Below are 20499 nucleotides of genomic sequence, written 5' to 3' on the forward strand. Positions count from 1 at the left end.
GAAGCACTGGTACGACCAGAACGCCCGGGAGCGGACCTACCAGGTGGGTCAAAAGGTGTGGGTGCTGGTCCCCGTACCAACAGATAAGCTTCAGGCAGCCTGGGAAGGCCCATACGTCACCCACCAACAGCTCAACCCGGTCACCTACGTGGTCACGCTTGACCATGCTCGGGGTAGGCACAAGGCCTTTCACGTCAATATGCTGAAGGCGCACCACAAACATGAAGCTTGCGTCCTACTGGTCTGCAACCTGCCCGAGGATGGGGAGGAAGATCCCCTCCTGGACATGCTGGCCCAAGCCAAGGCCAATGGGTCCATTGAGGACATGGAGATAAGTGGTTTGCTAACCGTATCTCAGCGGTCGCAGTTGGTGGAAACCCTGGAACCCTTCCAGGCCGTGTTCACCAAGCGACCTGGGAGGACGGAATTAGCGGTTCATGGGGTGGACACCGGGAATCACGCCCCACTACGGCGAACACCTTATCGGATCTCTGAGGTGCAACAAGTCATGCACCAAGAGATCAATGAGATGCTAATGCTGGGGGTGATTCGACGGTCAAAAAGTGCATGGGCCTCACCTGTAGTCCTCGTGCCTAAAAAGGATCGAACCACCCGGTTCTGCATAGACTACAGGGGGCTCAATGCCATCACAACCTCTGATGCCCACCTGATGCCGCGCATCGAGGATCTGCTTGAGCGGTTGGCGAATGCAAGGTACATATCCATCATGGATTTGAGTCGGGGATATTGGCAGATTCCCCTGAGGCGCAGGAGAAATCCGCCTTTATCACCCCCTTTGGACTGTACGAGTCCACGGTCATGCCCTTCGGCATGAAAAATGCCCCTGCCACTTTCCAGTGGATGGTCAACCACCTGCTTCGGGGACTGGAGGATTGTGCGGTGGCGTACTTAGACATCGCCATCTTCATTTCCACCTGGGAGGAACACCTTCAGCACCTCCAGGAGGTGCTCAAGTGTCTTCACCAGGCAGGCCTGACTATCAAGCCAGGAAAGTGCCAGATGGGCATGAGCGAGGTCCACTACCTGGGGCACCGGGCAGGCGGGGGTTCCATGAGTCCGGAGCCAGAAAAGGTGGACGCAATCGCGTCCTGGCCCACCCCCAGGACCAAGAAACAGGTGAAGTCCTTGGGCACTGCAGGGTACTATAGGCGGTTTGTTCAATACTATAGCGCCCTTGCAAAACCCTTGACTGACCTCACCAAGCAGAGGCTACCCCAAACAGTCAACTGGACAGATGACTGAGGCGGCCTTCCAAGCTTTGAAAGCAGCTCTGTGCAACTCTCCAATGTTGAGAGCAGTTGACAGCAGTCGCCCATTTCTGGTACAGACCGACACCAGCGAGTTTGGCCTCGGTTCTGTGCTCAGCCAGGTCGACTCGGGGAACCAGGAGCACCCCGTGTTGTACCGAAACGTTTGCCAAGGGAAGTGGCATACTTGACCATCGAGGAGTGTCTGGCCATGGTGTGGGCACTGCAAAGTTTGCAGCCCTACCTGTACGGGCGTACCATCACGGTGGTAACCAACCACAACCCTCTGAGCTGGTTGCACACAGTGTCCGGAACCAATGGAAGGTTGCTCCGCTGGAGCCTTGCCCTTCAACAGTACGACTTTACAGTACAACACAAAAAGGGCAGCGAACATGGAAATGCCGATGGGTTGTCCCGCCGGGGCGAACCCGCTGAGGTGCGCATGGCCGATTACCGAGAGGTAATGCCTCCGTAGCGCCCTCTAAAAGGGGAGGTGTAATGTAAAATGTCTATAAAGTATGATGTTTCTAGAACCTTCTAGAAATCTCCCACTTCATTCTGAAGGAGAAATTCAGCCTGTCAGCTCCTACAGCTTCCTTCCTTCCCCCTCCTTAACAGCCTGTGTCCACACTGGTAATAGGACACTTCCCCTATAGCATTTAGCCCATCTCCACAGAAAGGAATGTTAATTAGTTAAGCTAAAGGAAGTCCTTTGTTTTCTGGGACATGTGTCTGAAATAAAACTATGAGAGATATTAAAATAGGCTAGCATGGGCTCCGATCACGACAGAAAAACGAAAGACATTTCTGTGATCTGCACGGACCCGTGTTGTGAGTTCATTTTCCCCTTCGTCACTTAGGTCTGGTGAACTCCCTATTCTGGTAAAGGAAGGTAATGAGCCTGATTATCAGTCACCTGAGTCTAATGATGATGACTGGCTGAGTGGAGTCACGGACTGGATATAAGGCTGCCGACGCCCTTCTGCCCTGCGGGTGATTTCTCTGTGGACTTCTAGGAAACCAGTCTGATTCCTGCTCCTCTAAAGCTAAGTTTTCTGCTTTGCCTTTTAGCATTTGTGTTTTGTTTTTGTTTGCCTTGCTTTTCTGGATTCTGCCATTCCCTGCTGGGGTGAGCTGATTCTTCTTTTGCCTGTTGCTCTGTCTTCAGAATATTCCTGAGTACTGACATAGTCTTTTTGAAGCCTAGCGTCTTCAGGGCCTTTTTTACTGTCAGTCTGTTGGCTCTTATTTTCATAGGGTTTTTCACGGATTGCAGACAGCAGCCTTCCTGTCCTTTCCTATCTAGTTAGCTTGGGCCCCGTCTTTGCTCAGTCTATCTTTCTGTCTGTGTTGTTTTTTCTTCTTGCTTCACCGTCATTATATGTGGGGGGCTGCCTTTTGCTTTGGAGTCTGCTCTGGGGCAGTTTAGATTTCCCTTTCTGTCTTTAGGCTATTTAATTCTCCGGCTGTGATCGAGGGGTCTAGGGCATCGTAGGAACCCCCCACGGCTACTGCTAGTTGTGTTGATAGGTTCAGGGGTCTGCAATCCGATAGCTGCCAACCTCTCTGGTTTTCTGGACTTAGCTAGCATTTCTGTTTTTGCCTCCTACGGTGACTCAATCATAACAGAATCACCCGCCAAACAGCAGATCCTAGGGTACTCAATAGCAGGAAAGAATTGTGTTTAAAAAAAAAAAAAAAGTGTGTATATTCTTTCCTCTATATCTCTGAGGCCGTAGGGGGATTTTTTTTTTCTCTCAATGGAGATAAAGCAATTGTCTGATCGTGTGGAGCAGCTCGCTGCGGAAGTGCGGGGAATTTCCGCCTACCTTGCTCGTTCGCATGCTGTTGAACCAAAGATCCCTACACCTGATGTATTTTTTGGGGATCGATCTAAATTTTTGAGTTTCAAAAATAATTATAAATTATTTTTTGCCTTGAAGCCTAACTCGTCAGGGAGCTCTGCGCAGCAGGTTAAAATTGTCATCTCTTTGCTGCGTGGCGATCCCCAGGATTGGGCATTTTCTTTGAAACCAGATGATCCTATTCTGACTAATGTGAACGCATTCTTTCAAGCCTTGGGGTTGTTGTATGACGAACCTAATGCTATTGATCAGGCTGAAAAGACCCTGTTGGCATTGAACCAGGGTCGAGATTCTGCAGGGTTGTACTGTCAAAAGTTCCGAAAGTGGGCGGTCCTTACTACCTGGAATGATAATGCCTTGGCTGCTCTCTTTCGGAAGGGTTTGTCAGAAGCCGTAAAAGATACTATGGTGGGATTTCCTGTTCCCTCTGGTCTGGACGATTCTATGTCATTAGCCATTCAGGTTGATCGGCGTTTACGTGAACGCAGGATTGCATGAGAGGTGTTGCCACTGGTAGAACAGACGTCTGAACCTATGCAATGTGATAATTTTGTCTAAGGCGCAACGTCAGGAGTTCAGAAGGCGTAATAAGTTGTGTTTTTTCTGTGGAGATGCCTCGCATATTATTTCTGTTTGTCCTAAACGAGAGAAACGCTTTGCACACACGTTTTCTGTTGGTGGTGTTCAACCTAAGTTTCTTCTGGCAATTACTCTGATCTGTTCCCTGTCCGCATTTTCCGCCAAGGCTTTTGTGGATTCGGGAGCAGCGCTAAACCTAATGGACTTGGATTTTGCTAAACGTTGTGGATTTCCTATGACACCTCTGCAGACGCCTATCCCTTTGAGGGGATTGATGCTACTCCTTTGGCGAAAAATAAACCTCAGTTTTGGACCTAGGTGGTCATGCGGGTCACCCCAGACCATCAAGAAAATTGCAGATTTTTGGTGTTACATGGTCTGCATGATGCCGTTGTTCTGGGGTTTCCCTGGTTGCAAATTCATAATCGTCTTGGATTGGAAATCTGTCTGTGGTGAGTTGGGGTTGTCGGTGTGCCTGTAGTGAGGCTCCGTTTTTTTCCACCTCTCCTCAGCCGCATGATGTTCCTGACTATTTGGCGGACTTTTATGATGTATTTAGTGAAAATGAGTCTGCGTCCTTGCCTCCTCATAGGAGTTATGACTGTGCAATTGAACTGAGCCCGGGGTGTAAATTTCCTAAGGGTCGGCTCTTCAATTTATCTGTACCCGAGCACGAGGCTATGCGGTCCTATATTAAGGAAGCGTTGGAGAAGGGTCATATTAGACCATCCTCTTCACCCTTAGGTGCCGGGTTTTTTTTTGTGGCCAAAAAGGATGGATCTTTAAGGCCGTGTATTATCATGCCCTCAACAAAATTACTATTAAATATCAGTATCCGTTACCCCTGATTTCGGATCTATTCTCTAGAGTTAGAGGTGCTTGCTGGTTTACCAAGCTTGACCTCAGGGGGCGTATAATCTTATCCGCATTAAGCAGGGGGATGAATGGAAGATGGCGTTTAATACTCCGGAGGGACATTTTGAGTACCTGGTGATGCCTTTTGGGCTCACTAATGCCCCTTCTGTCTTCCAGTGCTTCATGAACGATATTTTCCGAGACTTTGTCGATAAATTTTTGATTATCTATCTGGATCATATTTTGATCTTCTCCAAGGATTGGGATTCTCATGTGGAACATATTCGGACTGTGTTCCAGATCTTGAGGGAGAATTCCCTGTATGTCAAAGGATCGAAATGCCTTTTTGGAGTACAGAGGATTTCATTTTTGGGATTTATTTTGTCTCCATTAACTATTGAAATGGACCCGGCCAAGGTACAGGCCATTTATGTTTGGGGTCAGCCCACTTCTTTGAAGGCCCTCCAGAAGTTTTTGGGTTTTGCTAATTTTTATCAGAAATTTATAGCAAAATTTTCTAGTATTGCCAAGCCATTGACTGATCTGACTAAGAAGGGTGCTGATGTGTTGAATTGGTCTCCGGAGGCTGTTGCTTCCTTTCAGGAGCTGAAGCGAAGATTTACCTCCGCCCCGGTTTTGCAGCAACCTGATGTCTCACTCCCGATCCAGGTAGAGGTGGATGCTTCTGAGATTGGTGCAGGAGCTGTTTTGTCCCAAAAGGATCCTGTAACATCTAAAATGAATCCCTGTGCTTTCTTTTCCCGAAAGTTCTCTCCATCTGAACGTAACTATGATGTGGGGAATCGGGAACTGTAGGCCATGAAATGGGCATTTGAGGAGTGGAATTGGTTGGAGGGAGCTAAACATCAAGTTGTGGTCCTCACTGACCACAAGAATTTGATTTACCTAGAGTCGGCTAAACGCTTGAACCCTAGACAGGCTAGGTGGGCCTTGTTTTTACACGTTTTGATTTTGTGGTCTCTTTTCTTCCTGGAACTAAGAATGTCAAGGCAGATGCCCTCTCTAGGAGCTTCTTTGCTGATTCTCCTGTGGTGACCAAGCCTGCTACCATCTTAGGCGAAGGGGTAGTTCTTTCTGCCATCTCGCCTGATTTGAGACTTGCTCTGCAAGAGTTCCAGGAGGACAAACCTGAGCGTTGTCCCAGTGGAAAGTTGTATGTTCCTGACCAGTGGAAGAAGAGAGTGATGTCTGAAGTTCATTGCTCTGCATTGGCTGGTCATCCAGGTATTTTTGGTACTAGAGATCTGGTGAGTCGCTCTTTTTGGTGGCCCACCTTGTCTCATGATGTCAGGAATTTTGTGCAGTCCTGTGGGACTTGCTCCCGGTCTAAATCTTGTTCTCGACCTAGTGGGTTGTTGATGCCTTTGCCGGTCCCCAGGAGGCCATGGACCCATATTTCAATGGATTTCATCTCTGATATGCCGGTCTCTCAAAGAATGACTGTTATTTGGGTGATTTGTGATAGGTTCTCTAAGATGGTTCATCTTGTACCACTCCCTAAGTTGCTGTCTTCCTCTGAGTTGGTGCCCCTGTTTTTGCAACAGGTGGTTCGCTTGCACGGGATTCCTGAGAACATTGTATCTGACAGAGGAGTTCAGTTTGTGTCTAGATTTTGGAGGACTTTCTGTTCCAAGCTGGGAATTCAGTTGTCCTTCTCCTCTGCTTTTCACCCTCAGACCAATGGGCAGAGAGAACAAACCAGACCTTGGAGTCGTATTTGAGATGTTTTATTTCCGCTGATCAGGATGATTGGGTTTCATTTTTGCCCTTGGCCGAATTTGCTTTAAATAATAGAGCTAGTTCTGCCACTTTAATGTCACCTTTTTTTTGTAACTTTGGGTTTCATCCTCGATTTTCTTCAGGGCAGGTGGAGCCTTCTGCCTGCCCAGGTGTTGACACTGTGGTGGAGAGAATGCACCAAATCTGGGACCAAGTGGTGGATAAGTTATCTCTCTCACAGAAAAAGGCCAAGCGGTTTTCCAATCGACATAGGACCATTGGTCCCCAGTTTAAGATTGGTGATATGGTGTGGTTATCATCAAAAAATATTGCTATGAAGGTGGCTTCTCCTAAGTTTAAGCCTAGATTTATTGGACCTTACCAGATTTTGGAGATTATTAATCCGGTCTCTTTTCGTTTGGCTCTCCCTGTCACATTTAAAATTCATAATGTGTTCCATAAGTCCTTGTTGAAGAGGTTTGTTGAACCAGTTGTTCCTGGGGTGGCACCTCCGGACCCTGTATTGGTTGAAGGTAACATGGAATATGAGGTAGAGAAAATACTGGATTCCCGTCTGGCTAGACGGAGACTCCAGTATTTGGTTAAGTGGAAGGGTTATGGTCAGGAGGATAATTCCTGGGTCTCTGCCTCTGATATTCATGCCAAAAGATTGGTGCGTGCCTTTCATCGGGCTCACCCTGATCGCCCTGGTGGCGTGGTTGAGGGTTCGGTGACCCCTCCTCAAGGGAGAGGTACTGTTGAGTTCATTTTCCCCTTCGTCACTTAGGTCTGGTGAACTCCCTATTCTGGTAAAGGAAGGTAATGAGCCTGATTATCAGGCACCTGAGTTTAATGATGATGACTGGCTGAGTGGAATCACGGACTGGATATAAGGCTGCCGACGCCCTTCTGCCCTGCGGGTGATTTCTCTGTGGACTTCTAGGAAACCAGTCTGATTCCTGCTCCTCTAAAGCTAAGTTTTCTGCTTTGCCTTTTAGCATTTGTGTTTTGTTTTTGTTTGCCTTGCTTTTCAGGATTCTGCTGGGGTGAGGTGATTCTTCTTTTGCCTGTTGCTCTGTCTTCAGAATATTCCTGAGTACTGACAGTCTTTTTGAAGCCTAGCGTCTTCAGGGCCTTTTTTACTTATTTTCATAGGGTTTTTCACGGATTGCAGACAGCAGCCTTCCTGTCCTTTCCTATCTAGTTAGCTTGGGCCCCGTCTTTGCTCAGTCTATCTTTCTGTCTGTGTTGTGTTCTTTCTTCTTGCTTCACCGTCCTTATATGTGGGGGGCTGCCTTTTGCTTTGCGGTCTGCTCTGGGGCAGTTTAGATTTCCCTTTCTGTCTTTAGGCTATTTAATTCTCCGGCTGTGATCGAGGGGTCTAGGGCATCGTAGGAACCCCCCACGGCTACTGCTAGTTGTGTTGATAGGTTCAGGGGTCTGCAATCCGATAGCTGCCAACCTCTCTGGTTTTCTGGACTTAGCTAGCATTTGTTTTTGCCTCCTACGGTGACTCAATCATAACAGACCCGGCTTCCCTACGGTGGCTCTTGCAAAGTTCTATCACCGCCAGAACCTGAGATATGGATTGCTCCCAAACGGAATGTCCTAAGTATGGCATGTCTGATGTTGCTTTATTCGATTCGATGAACTACAACTTGTTGATACGAGCTTCCCTCGTTGAGATATGGTTATCATAAGTTTTTTAGTTAATTGGCAACTTGGAGAAAGGGGGGATGAACTTCTGCAGACTGCCCCTTTCGTGATGTCACAGACCCTTGGCTATAAGGCACCCCTCCCTTACAATGAGTCAGTGGGAGCTACAGCATCCGTGCCGACCAGAACCCAGATGAGTGGAGACGTGTGGCTCCGCCTTCTCTCCCCAGCCACATTGTCTGCCTGATACCGACTAAGCACATGTGAGTGTTACTTTCTGTCTTTTTAATCCCCTTTATGTTATATTTGTATTGTACATATGTAATGTCTCAACTTTATAGCAACTTTTATCTATGTAATCACTGCCCGCATTCTTTTGGGAATAAATGATAAAATCTATTAGCTCTGTCTCCATGCTCTTAGAAACGAACTATGTGCCTTTTTTAGATAATCGCTACTAATTTCAGGGGTTTGCCGTGGACCCTCTTAATTAACTCTTTGATTAAGTAAAGCGTGGCTGGTGGCAGCATGGTGTGCGCGGCTGGCGAGGCTAGCTGGCAGTACAGAAGAGTCTTATATTGCTGAATGAGTGGTTGAGGCCACAGCATTGATAATTCCCTTACTGCAGTAGTCTAATTGCCCGTGCACAACAAGCAGCCCGTCCGGTGACTAATTATCCTAGGTGCAGTTCCCTGACTGACCTGAGGGTAAGGTGGACGCCGGAGAGCTGTGAGTTCCAAAGTGGAACTGAGAAAGCGGGATATACATAAATCCCCGCAGTTCTTGGAAGGTTGTTAGCAGTGGTGGGACAACCAAAATACCCCCCTGCAATAAATTATTAGAGCAATATTAGCTTGCTGTGTTTTTGCCACATGGTGCCAGTGGTGGGATAACTAAGATAAGCCCCCACTGTGCCTGTGATAGCCATGTGCCAGCAGTGCGTCACGTCCCTCCGTCCGCTGACAAACCCTTGTCAGTGGTGGGATCGTGACCAATTGGCACAGGGTCCGCTGTCGATCACAATTTGGTGGCAGCGGCCCACCCGTTCCTCACAACGCCATTCAGACTAGCTCCCTGGATCAACGCAATATTAAGGAAACTAGTGTATATACCCTGTAATATTATACTTTTCAAGAAAGGCATCCAGTCCCTTTAAATTTTAGTAGGGAATCACTCATTACATCATATGGCAGAGATCCATAGTCTCACTGCTCTTACAGTAAAGAGTCCGCGTCTGTGAGTATGTGTAAACCTTTCCTCCAGACGTAGAGGATGCCCCCTTATCCCCGTCACAGGTCTAAGAGTAAAAAGATCATTAGAAAGGTCTTTGTACTGTCCCCGCATATATTTATACATTGTAATAAGATCACCCCTAAGCCTTCGATTCTCCAAACTAAATAACCCCAAGTGTAATAATCTGTCTTGGTATTGCAGACCCCCCAGTTCCCTAATAACCTTGGTCGCTCTTCTCTGCACCCGCTCTAGTTCAGCTATGTCTTTTTTTACACCGGAGACCAGAACTGTGCGCAGTATTCTAAGTGTGGTCGCACTAGTGACTTATATAGAGGTAAAATTATATTCTCCTCATGAGCATCTATGCCTCTTTTAATACATCCCATTATTTTATTTGCCTTTGCAGCAGCTACCTTACACTGGCCACTAAATGTGAGTTTGTCGTCCACCCATACACCAAGGTCTTTTTCAGTGACAGTTTTGCCCAGTGTTTTACAATTAAGCACATAATTAAACATCTTGTTTGTTCTACCCAAGTGCATGACCTTACATTTATCCCCATTAAAGCTCATTTGCCATTTATCAGCCCAAGCTTCTAGTTTACATAAATCCTCCTGTAATATAAAATTGTCCTCCTCTGTATTGATTACCCTGCAGAGTTTAGTGTCATCAATAATATGTTAAAAAGAAACGGGCCCAATACTGATCCCTGTGGTACCCCACTGCTAACCGTGACCCAGTCCGAGTGTGCTCCATTATTAACCCTTTGTTTCCTATCCCTGAGCCAGCTCTTAACCCACTTACACATATTTTCCCCTATCCCCATTGTTCTCATTTTATGTATCAACCTTGTGTGGCACCGTATCAAAAGCTTTTGAAAAGTCCATGTACACCACGTCCACTGCATTCCCTTGGTCCAGGCCGGTACTTACCTCTTCATAAAAGTTTATCAGATTAGTCTGACAGGAACAGTCCCTCGTAAACCCATGTTGATATTGGGTCATAAGGTCATTCTTCTTCAGATACTCCAGTATAGTATCTCTTAGAAAACCCTCCAGGATTTAACCGAGTTGAGTTTAAACTTACGGGCCTATAATTTCTAAGTTCAGTTTTTGTCCCCTTTTTGAATATTGGTACCACATTTGTTATACGCCAGTCCTGTGGTACAGACCCTGTTATTATGGAATCTTAAAGATTAAAAATAATGGTCTATCTATGACTGTACTTAATTCTTGCAGTACTCGGGGGTGTATCCCATCCGGGCCCGGGGATTTGTCAATTTTAGTGATTTGTAGACGCCACTGTACTTCCTGCTGGGTTAAGCAGGTGACATTTAATGGAGAATTTTTATCACTGTTCATGTTATTCGTCATGGGATTTTCTTGTGTAAATACTGTTGAAAAAAAGTCATTTAGCATATTGGCTTTTTCCTCATCCTCATCTACCATTTCACCCAGACTATTTTTAAGAGGGCTAACACTATCATTTTTTAGTTTCTTACTATTTATATAATTAAAGAATATTTTGGGATTATTTTTACTTTCTCTGGCAATGAGCCTCTCTGTCTCAATCTTTGGTGTCTTGATTTGCTTTTTACAGTATTTATTTAATTTTCTGTATTTAGTTAATGCCTCATCACTACCTACTTGCTTTAAGTCTCTAAATGCTTTCTTTTGGCCCCTTGTTGCGCCCCTTACAGCTCTATTTAGCCATAGTGGTTTCTTCCTATTTCTCGCATGTTTATTCCCATACGGTATACAGTATATTGTGCACAGGTCCTATTCAGGATGCTAATAAACGTCTCCCATTTTCTTTGTGTATTTTTATGTCTCAGGATATCGTCCCAGTTATTTGCACCAAGATCATCTCTCATCCGTTGTAAATTTTCTTTCTTGAAGTTTAGTGTCCTTGTAACCCCTCTACTACACATCTTATTAAAGGATACATGAAAACTTATTATTTTGTGATCACTATTACCCAAGTGACCCTCAACCCTTATATTTGATATGCGGTCTGGCCTGTTGGTTAATATTAGGTCTAGCAGTGCCCCCCCTCTTGTTGGGTCCTCAACCAGTTGTGAAAGGTAATTGTCTCTCATAGTTGTCAAAAACCCATTACCTTTGCTGGAACTGCAGGTTTCGGTTCCCCAGTGTATTTCGGGGTAGTTGAAGTCCCCCATAATAATGACTTCTCCTTGAGTCGCTGCTTCATCTATTTGCTTGATGAGGATATTCTCTGTTGCTTCCATTATTTTTGGAGTCTTATAACAAACCTCTATCAGTAATTTATTATTTTTTCCCCCTCCCCTTATCTCCACCCACAGGGACTCTACGTTTTCATTAGATTCATATATATTATCACGCAGGATGGGTTTTAAGGATGATTTTACATATAAACACATGCCTCCCCCTCGCTTATTTGTACGGTCATTTCTGAACAGACTATATCCCTGTAAATTAACCACCCAATCATGGCGCTCGTCCAGCCATGTCTCAGATATCCCCACCATATCATAATTATGTTCGAACAAAATTAATTCTAATTCCTCCATTTTGTTAGTGAGGCTTCTGGCATTAGTATACACATACTTAATGTATCTCTCTGTACCTCTATTCTTTCTTAAATTATTAACTGTTCTATACCCATCCCCCATGCCACCCCCACCCCCAATTTCATTATTTGTGCCCAGGTCTCTACCTGCACTTTCTTCCCTTCCTATAAAAGGAATACCCTCCCCCCATTCCCTAGTTTAAACACTCCTCCAACCTTCTAGCCATTTTCTCCCCCAGCACAGCTGCACCCTCCCCATTGAGGTGCAGCCCGTCCCTAGTGTAGAACCTGTAGCCAACTGAGAAGTCGGCCCAGTTCTTCAGGAACCCAACCCCCTCCTTCCTACACCAATTCCTGAGCCACTTATTAACCTCCCTAATCTCCCATTGCCTCTCTGGCGTGGCACGTGGTACAGGAAGTATTTCCGTCAATACCACCTTGGAGGTCCTTGCGTTAAGCTTGCAGCCTAATTGCCTGAAATCATCTTTAAGGACCTTCCACCTACCTCTAACTTTGTCATTTGTGCCAATGTGCACCATGACCGCTGGATCCTTACCAGCCCCTCCCAGTAATCTGTCAACCCGATCAGCGATGTGGCGCAGTCGATCACCAGGTAGGCAGCACACCGTTTGACGATCCGTCTTTGTGACAGATTGCCCTATCTGTTCCCCTAATAATTGAGTCCCCCACTACCAGCACCTGTCTGGCCTGCCCTGCTCTCCTATTTCCCCCCTTACTGGAGCAGACACTCCTCTGGCGGCTTTCAGAGGATATGCCTTGCTGCAGCAGTGCTACCCCTGCGCTGACACTCCCCTCATCTGCCAACTTAGCAAACTTATTGGGGTGTGCGAGATCAGGACTAGCCTCCCTGGCGCTCTTCCCTCAACCCCGCCTTCTGTCACCCAGCTGGCTACTTCACTGTCCTGAGGCTCCAACCTAACATCCCCCCCTCATCTATCTCATTGAGCGTCTGCTCAGTGAGCAGAAGACTCCTTTCCATATTGTCTATGGATCTCAGTGTTGCAGCTGCACATTTAGAACCAGTATCTGGGCTTCCAAATGGACAACGTGCTCACATCTCGCACAGCAGTATGTACCCTCGGCCGGCTGTTCAAGGATTTCATATATGCGGCAAGACGTACACTGGATGGCATTGGCAATAGTGGAGCACATCCTAATGGGGATTGTACCAGACAGAAAAAGATAAGTAAAAAAATAAATAAATAAAAAGTATTAATAAAATATAACAGTAATTCAGTAATACCTCCCTTGCAAACTCCCTGAATCCAAAGTCACTGAATCGCAAGTCACACACTTCCCACAGATCGCACTTACGCTCAGGTCACACTCAGCTCATTCACACTCGCTCAGGCAGAAGATTTAAAGAGTTTTTTTCTGCGGATTTAAAACTGCAGCTTTTCCGCATTGAAAAAACCGCAGCATGGACTTACATTGTACTGTACACTGTCTGTGGAACCGCAGAGGCCAAATCCGCTGCGGATCCACAGCAGAATCCGCAGCATGTGCACATACCCTTAGGTGAGATTATCAGAGCTAAAAGCAATTGTAATGAAACTGCACAATTTAATCAAGAAACACAATCAATTAAAAAACGTTTAAATAAAAGGAGGTATCCAAACTGGATTAAAAATCGAGCTTGCTCCATTACTGACACAAAACTCAAACAAGATCTCATTAGCAATAAGAAGGGATGAATTAATTGACCAGCCAACTTTAGTTCTCTCCTCTAGCACCCATTTCAAATCAATCTCAAATATAGAGCAACACAGTTTAAATATATTACGCAGTGATGATATTCTGGATAAAATCTTGGAAAAGGGCATTAAAATAGTGTCTAGGCGAGTACCCACAAATGGTAATGTTCTGTCACCCAGTTTTTATAATCCCAATAAAAACTCCACATCACTGGTAATCCTGTGTGGGATAACATAAGTGTGGACAGTCTCTATGTAAAACGTGTCCTTTTTCTCAAAAACCTTTTTTTTATTCCACTAATATGAAAAATTACAAAACCAAACAATTTCTTAATTGTGATTCTGAACATATTGTTTATATAATCGTATGCATTGATTGTAACCTCACATATATTGGCTCCACCGCCAGAAAATTAAGATCAAGGATACGTGAGCACTTATATGACATTACTCACCCCTCAAACCGCAATACATCTAATGTGTCTAATCATTTTATTACAATACACAACAGGCAAACCAAACACTGCAGAGTTTTTGCTTTTGAACAGGTGAAAAGACACACACGAGGTGGGGATAGAGAAAAAACCTTACGTGACAGAGAAGCCTTTTGGATTTACCTCTTGAATGCCCGGGTTCCAGCAGGTTTAAATTTGAAAAGGGAAATAATGTTACATTATTTTTACATTTTTTTGACATCTTTTTATTTTTTCAACCTTTTTTTTTGTTTTTTATGCATGTGATTTCTTGTTTTGTTCTTCATATTATTTGTCTATAATGATATTGATGTGTTTTAATCGGTTCTGTTATTGTCACTACTATGACTTTCCCAGCCATTCTCATATGTGTGGTTTGCAGTCAGTTATTTCATTATCTTTCACCTGGTTTCTTTTCTTTTATATTTCCGCTGCTGTTTGTTCATACCAAGCTGAATTTAAGAACACTATCTGTGTTCGAAATGCGTTCAGCAGTTACCACCACCCTCCCTTGAACTAATATGTCCAATATGTCCTAGCAGCATTTTGTTTTTTTTAATATGGAACACAAATAAAAGTTTTTCTTTGATGTTATTTGGATGAAGCTGAATTTCCTTTTTCTTCACAAGTGATCACTCCGACGTCACGCAGAGACATGTCTCCATGCTTCTCCTCAAGTCCATTGAGAGCTTATCAAGGGTGAGCTGAAAAAAACTTTTTGCTTCCCTATGTGTTACATTTCTGCTTTTCGTGCTCCCCTTACATGACAAATGATATAAATTTTGTCTTCTGGTTGCTTGTATTTATTGTGACATACTTTATGGACATCTAGGATTGGGTATAATTTTTTTCTTTTTTTTTCCCTTTTCACAAGTATTATTTTATGCTCTAGTTACTATAGAACTTTTTTTGAATTCATCTAGAAAAGAACAGGCAGTGCAAGTTTTTCAAACAATCAGTAAAACCGTTGATACACCTGTGGACTTATTGAATACCATGCATGAGGCTGAAAAACTCTTTGAATGAATTACGCATTTGGTGGGATCACACCACACTAGAGAATATCAACCAAAAAATGATGCCCAGGGGATTAAGAATTTTTAGGGACGGATGTGTAAATGAATGGAATACCGTTTTATTGACATGTTCAGATCAATTAATGCAGCTAATTGCAAAACATGAAAGCTGCGAACTGACTAAAATTCAAGCTAAATTGAACACAAAACTGTCATCTTTGAAAGCCACCATGACCTCTGATACATTTGATAATTTTCACAAGGAACTTAAAGTGAAAATACCATTCTTGGAAGATTCTATTGTTTCCCTGAAAAAAAGAAAGTTTAAGCAGGGATATTTTTGATTATTTAACCCCTTCCTGACCCAGCCTATTTTGACCTTAATGACCAGGCCATTTTTTGCAATTCTGACCAGTGTCCCTTTGAGGTAATAACTCAGGAACGCTTCAACGCATCCTAGCGATTCTGAGCTGTTTTTTTGTGACATATTGGGCTTCATGTTAGTGGTAAATTTAGGTCGATAATTTTTGCGTTTAATTGTGAAAAAAATGGAAATTTGGTGAAAATTTTGAAAATTTCGCAATTTTCAAATTTTGAATTTTTATTCTGTTAAACCAGAGAGTAATGTGACACAAAATAGTTAATAAATAACATTTCCCACATGTCTACTTTACATAAGCACAATTTTGGAAACAAATTTTTTTTGTTAGGAAGTTATAAGGGTTAAAAGTTGACCAACGATTTCTCATTTTTATAACAAAATTTACAAAACCATTTTGTTAGGGACCACCTCACATTTGAAGTCACTTTGAGGGGTCTATATGGCAGAAAATACCCAAAAGTGACACCATTCTAAAAACTGCACCCCTCAAGCTACTCAAAACTACATTCAAGAAGATTATTAACCCTTCAGGTGCTACACAGGAACTAAAGCAACGTGAAAGGAAAAAATTGAGATTTTAATTTTTCCAACAAAAATTTTCTTTTAGCATCAATTTTTTCATTTTCACATGGGTAACAGGTTAAAAAGGATCCTAAAATTTATTGGGCAATTTCTCCTGAGTACACTGATACCTCATATGTGGTCATAAATCACTGTTTGCGCGCACGAAAGGGCTCAGAAGAGGAGCGCCATTTGACTTTTTGAATGGAAAATATACTGGAATATTTAGTGGTTGCCATGTCGCGTTTGGAGAGTCCCTGTGTGCGTAAACATTGGAGCTCCCCCACAAGTGACACAATTTTGGAAACTAGACCCCCAAAGGAACTTATCTAGATGTGTGGTGAGCACTTAGAACCCCCAAGTGCTTCACAGAAGTTTATAACGCAGAGCAGTGAAGATAAAAAGTCATTTTATTTCCTCAAAAATGATTTTTAGCCCGCTATTTTTTATTTTCACAAGGCTAACAGGAGAAATTGGACCACAAAAGTTGTTGTGCAATTTGTCCTGAGTACACCATTACCCCATATGTGGGGGGGAACCACTGTTTGGGCGCATGGGAAAGCTCAAAACCGAAGGAGCGCCATTTTGGAATGCAGACTTTGATGGAATGTTCTGCGGGCGTCATGTTGCATTTGCAGAGCCCCTGATGTGCCTAAACAGTAGAAACCCCCAACAAGTGACCCCATTTTGGAAATTAGAACCCCCAAGGAGCTTATCTAGATGTGTAGTGAGCACTTTGAACCCCCAAGTGCTTCACAGAAGTTTATAAACATAGAGCCATGAAAATAAAAAATCCTTTTTTTCCTCAAAAATGATTTTTTAGCCCGAAATGTTTTATTTTCCCAAGGGTAACAGGATAAATTGGACCCCAAAAGTTGTTGTCCAGTTTGTCCTGAGTATGCTGGTACCCCATGTGTGGGGGCGAACCACTGTTTGGGCGCACGGCAGGGCTCAGAAGGGAAGGAGAGTCATTTGACTTTTTGAATGTAAAATTAGCTCCAATCGTTAGCGGACACCATGTCGTGTTTGGAGAGCCCCTGTGTGCCTAAACTTTGGAGCTCCCCCACAAATGACCCCATTTTGGAAATTAGACCCCCTAAGGAGAAATTGGACCACAAAAGTTGTTGTGCAATTTGTCCTGAGTACACCGATACCCCATATGTGGGGGGGAACCACTGTTTGGGCACATGGGAAAGCTCAAAAGGGAAGGAGCGCCATTTTGGACTTCAGACTTTGATGGAATGTTCTGTGGGCGTCATGTTGCATTTGCAGAGCCCCTGATGTGCCTAAACAGTGGAAACCCCCAACAAGTGACCCCATTTTGGAAACTAGAACCCCCAAGGAGCTTATTTAGATGCATAGTGAGCACTTTGAACCCCCAGGTGCTTCACAGAAGTTTATAACGCAGAGCCGTGAAAATAAAAAATCATTTTTTTCCCTCAAAAAATTATTTTTTTTAGCCCGCAATTTTTTATTTGCACAAGGGTAACAGGAGAAATTGGACCCCAAAAGTTTTTGTCCAGTTTGTCCTGAGTATGCTGGTACCCCATATGTGGGGGAACCACTGTTTGGGCACACGTCGGGGCTCGGAAGGGGAAGTAGTGACGTTTTGAAATGCCGACTTGATGGAATGGTCTGCGGGCATCATGTTACGTTTGCAGAACCCCTGATGTGCTAAACAGTGGAAACCCACACACGTGACCCCATTTGGGAAACTAGACCGCCAAAGGAACTTATCAAGATGTGTGGTGAGCACTTTGAACCCCCAAGTGCTTCACAGAAGTTTATAACGCAGAGACGTGAAAATAAAAAATAATTTTTTTTCCACAAAAATAATTTTTTTAGCCCACAATTTTTTTTATTTTCCCAAGGGTAACAGGAGAAATTAGACCCCCAAAGTTGTTGTGCAATTTTTCCTGAGTACGCTGATACCCCATATGTGGGGGTAAACCACTGTTTGGGCACACATCGGGGCTCGGAAAGGAAGGGAGCACTGTTTGACTTTTTGAAACCAAAATTGGCTGCAATAAATGGTGCCATGTCGCGTTTGGAGACCCCGTGATGTGCCTAAACAGTGGAAACCCCTCAATTCTAACTCCAACCCTAATCATGACCCTAACCACAACCCTATCCCCAACACACCCCTAATCCTAACACCAACTCTAACCCTAACCACAAGCCTAACCGTAATCCCAACCCCAACCCACCCCTAACCCTAATCTTAACATTAATTCCAACCCTAACCCTATTTCTAACCCTAACCCTATTTCCAAACCTAACCCTAATTCTAACCCTAGTGGAAAAATAAAAATATTTTCTTTATTTTATTATTTGTCCCTACCTATGGGGGGTTTATTTACTTTTTTTTATTTTGATCACTGTGAGGGTATGTGCACATGCTGCGGATCCGCAGCGGATTTGGCCGCTGTGGATCCACAGCAGTTCCGCACAGTGTACAGTACCATGTAAGTCTATGGGATTTACAATCCGCAGTACACATGCTGCGGTTTTAAATCCGCAGAAAGAATTGACATGTCAATTCTTTCTGCGGATTCCGCTGCTGTTTGCCACCTATTCCATTGTCCAGGTGTCAAACCGCAGGGGAAAACTGCTGGTCAATCTGCAGGAAAACCGCAGGTCACTTTACCTCCGGATCCGCACGGAAAAATCAGCTGGTGAATCCGCAGCATGTGCACATAGCCTGAGTTTATCACAGTGATCAAAATAAATGAATGAATCTGCAGCCGACAGATGCCAGCGAGCGCACTGCGTATGCGCCCGCCATTTTCCAAGATGGTGGCGCCCATGATGCGGCACACCAGGCCAGAGGGACGTCGGAGGCACCGTGGAGGGTGAGGGGGTGATTGGAAGGCAGGGGGAGCAGATGATGGCGGCGGCCGATCGGCGCCGCCAGACGGTGTGTGTGGGGGGGTCGGATCTCCGTCTGCAGCCATGGCAGATGCTATTGCAGCATCGGCCATGGCTGGATTGTAATATTTCAACAAATTTAATTGGTGAAATATTACAATCGCTCTGATTGGCTGTTTCACTTTGAACAGCCAGTCAGAGCGATCGTAGCCACGCGGGGGCTAAGGCACCCCCCAGGGTGAAGTAGAAAGGGTCCTGTGTGTGCGGGCGGGTCAGGTGACCTTTCAGTGACCCTGGTCACCCGACCCGCAGGGGGGCTATTAATTAATGACGCCACATAGGCGTCATGGGTCGTATTGGCACGACTTTTCATGACGCCTGTGTGGCGTCAAAGATCGGGAAGGGGTTAAATAATCAAGTATTTGAATGAGGAAGGTGGGAGAGACCGACTGTGGCACCGAAATCCATTCATAAAAAGCACACTTGCACTTTTTCTTCTGCTAGTCAAGTTACTTTTTCATCATCGGATGTGTCTACAGACTTTTTACATGACATCAATGAGAGTATTGTGGATCTAATGTGACAACTAATAAATCTCAATCGAATTATTATCGTAAACCACTGAGACAATATTCAAAAAACATAATAGGAGAGATGGAAGGAAGCACCAAAAACACCTCAACTTTCTTCAGGAGCTGTCTCCAGAGCTATAACAAAACATCTCATTAGATGTCATCAGTTTGTCTTCTATTAATTTATCAGATACAAGCTGAAGAGCCCGGCATTGCCTGGGCATAGTAACCAACTGTGGTTAGTTATAACAAATTATAATGATTATATTGCACATAAAAACCGTGCATCTCATCCTATTCTGTGTGATACTGTCTGCTGAGCTGCGTATCTAATCCTATCCTGTGTGATACTGTCTGCTGACCCATGTATCTATTCCTATCCTGTGTGATACTGACTGCTGAGCTGTGTATCTAATCCTATCCTGTGTGATACTGGGCTCCCCCTGCAGTCTGTGTCAGAGGGTGGTCTGTGTTGGCACGGTAATAAATTGTGTTATTTCCAGCTTTACAGAAGGACGATAACACCATAGAAATGATAAGAATAGGCCTCAATTACCACAACTGTCTACAAAGAAAACTGTTGCTGATAGCAACCAATCACAGCTCATTTTTCATCTTTTAAACAGCTCTGGGACAGCGTGGCGAGTTTTGAGTGGCGACTTTTGTGTTTCGACTTTTATGTGGCGAGGTTGGTGTATGTGTGGTGAAATGTGTGCTGAGGGTGGTATATGTGTTGAAGCACATGGTAGTGTGTGGCGCATTTTGTGTGTATGTTCATATCCCCGTGTGGCGAGTATTCGATGTCAGGGTCCCACCTTAGCAACTGTATGGTATATACGGTTTGGCGCCATAGCTCTTATTCTTTAAGTCCCCCTTGTTCACATCTGGCAGCTGTCAATTTGCCTACAACACTTTTCCTTTCACTTTTTCCCCATTATGTAGATAGGGGCAAAATTGTTTGGTGAATTGGAACGCGCAGGGTTAAAATTTCGCCTCACAACATAGCCTATGATGCTCTCGGGGTACAGACGTGTGACTGTGCAAAATTTTGTGGCTGTAGCTAAGACGGTGCAGATGCCAATACATACACTTTTTCCCCATTATGTAGATAGGGGCAAAACTGTTTGGTGAATTGGAACACGCAGGGTTAAAATTTCGCCTCACAA

At 44.4% G+C, this 20499-nt stretch overlaps 2 long non-coding RNA genes across 2 annotated transcripts in view; one reads left to right on the forward strand and one right to left on the reverse strand.

Moving 5' to 3' along the window:
• Positions 1-13787: 13787 nt before the first annotated feature.
• Positions 13788-20499, reverse strand: part of LOC141077898 (uncharacterized) — a 64876-nt gene continuing 58164 nt past the window's right edge. The window contains exon 2 of the long non-coding RNA XR_012227611.1: positions 13788-14638. This is a non-coding gene — a long non-coding RNA (uncharacterized lncRNA). The remainder of the gene's footprint in view (positions 14639-20499) is intronic.
• Positions 14562-20499, forward strand: part of LOC141077899 (uncharacterized) — a 6737-nt gene continuing 799 nt past the window's right edge. Inside the window, exon 1 of the long non-coding RNA XR_012227612.1 lies at positions 14562-14633. This is a non-coding gene — a long non-coding RNA (uncharacterized lncRNA). The remainder of the gene's footprint in view (positions 14634-20499) is intronic.

The sequence above is a fragment of the Dendrobates tinctorius genome, unplaced genomic scaffold (assembly GCF_039654945.1).
Source record: "Dendrobates tinctorius isolate UK_male_01 unplaced genomic scaffold, ASM3965494v1 ptg000468l, whole genome shotgun sequence".
Lineage (NCBI taxonomy): Eukaryota > Metazoa > Chordata > Amphibia > Anura > Dendrobatidae > Dendrobates > Dendrobates tinctorius.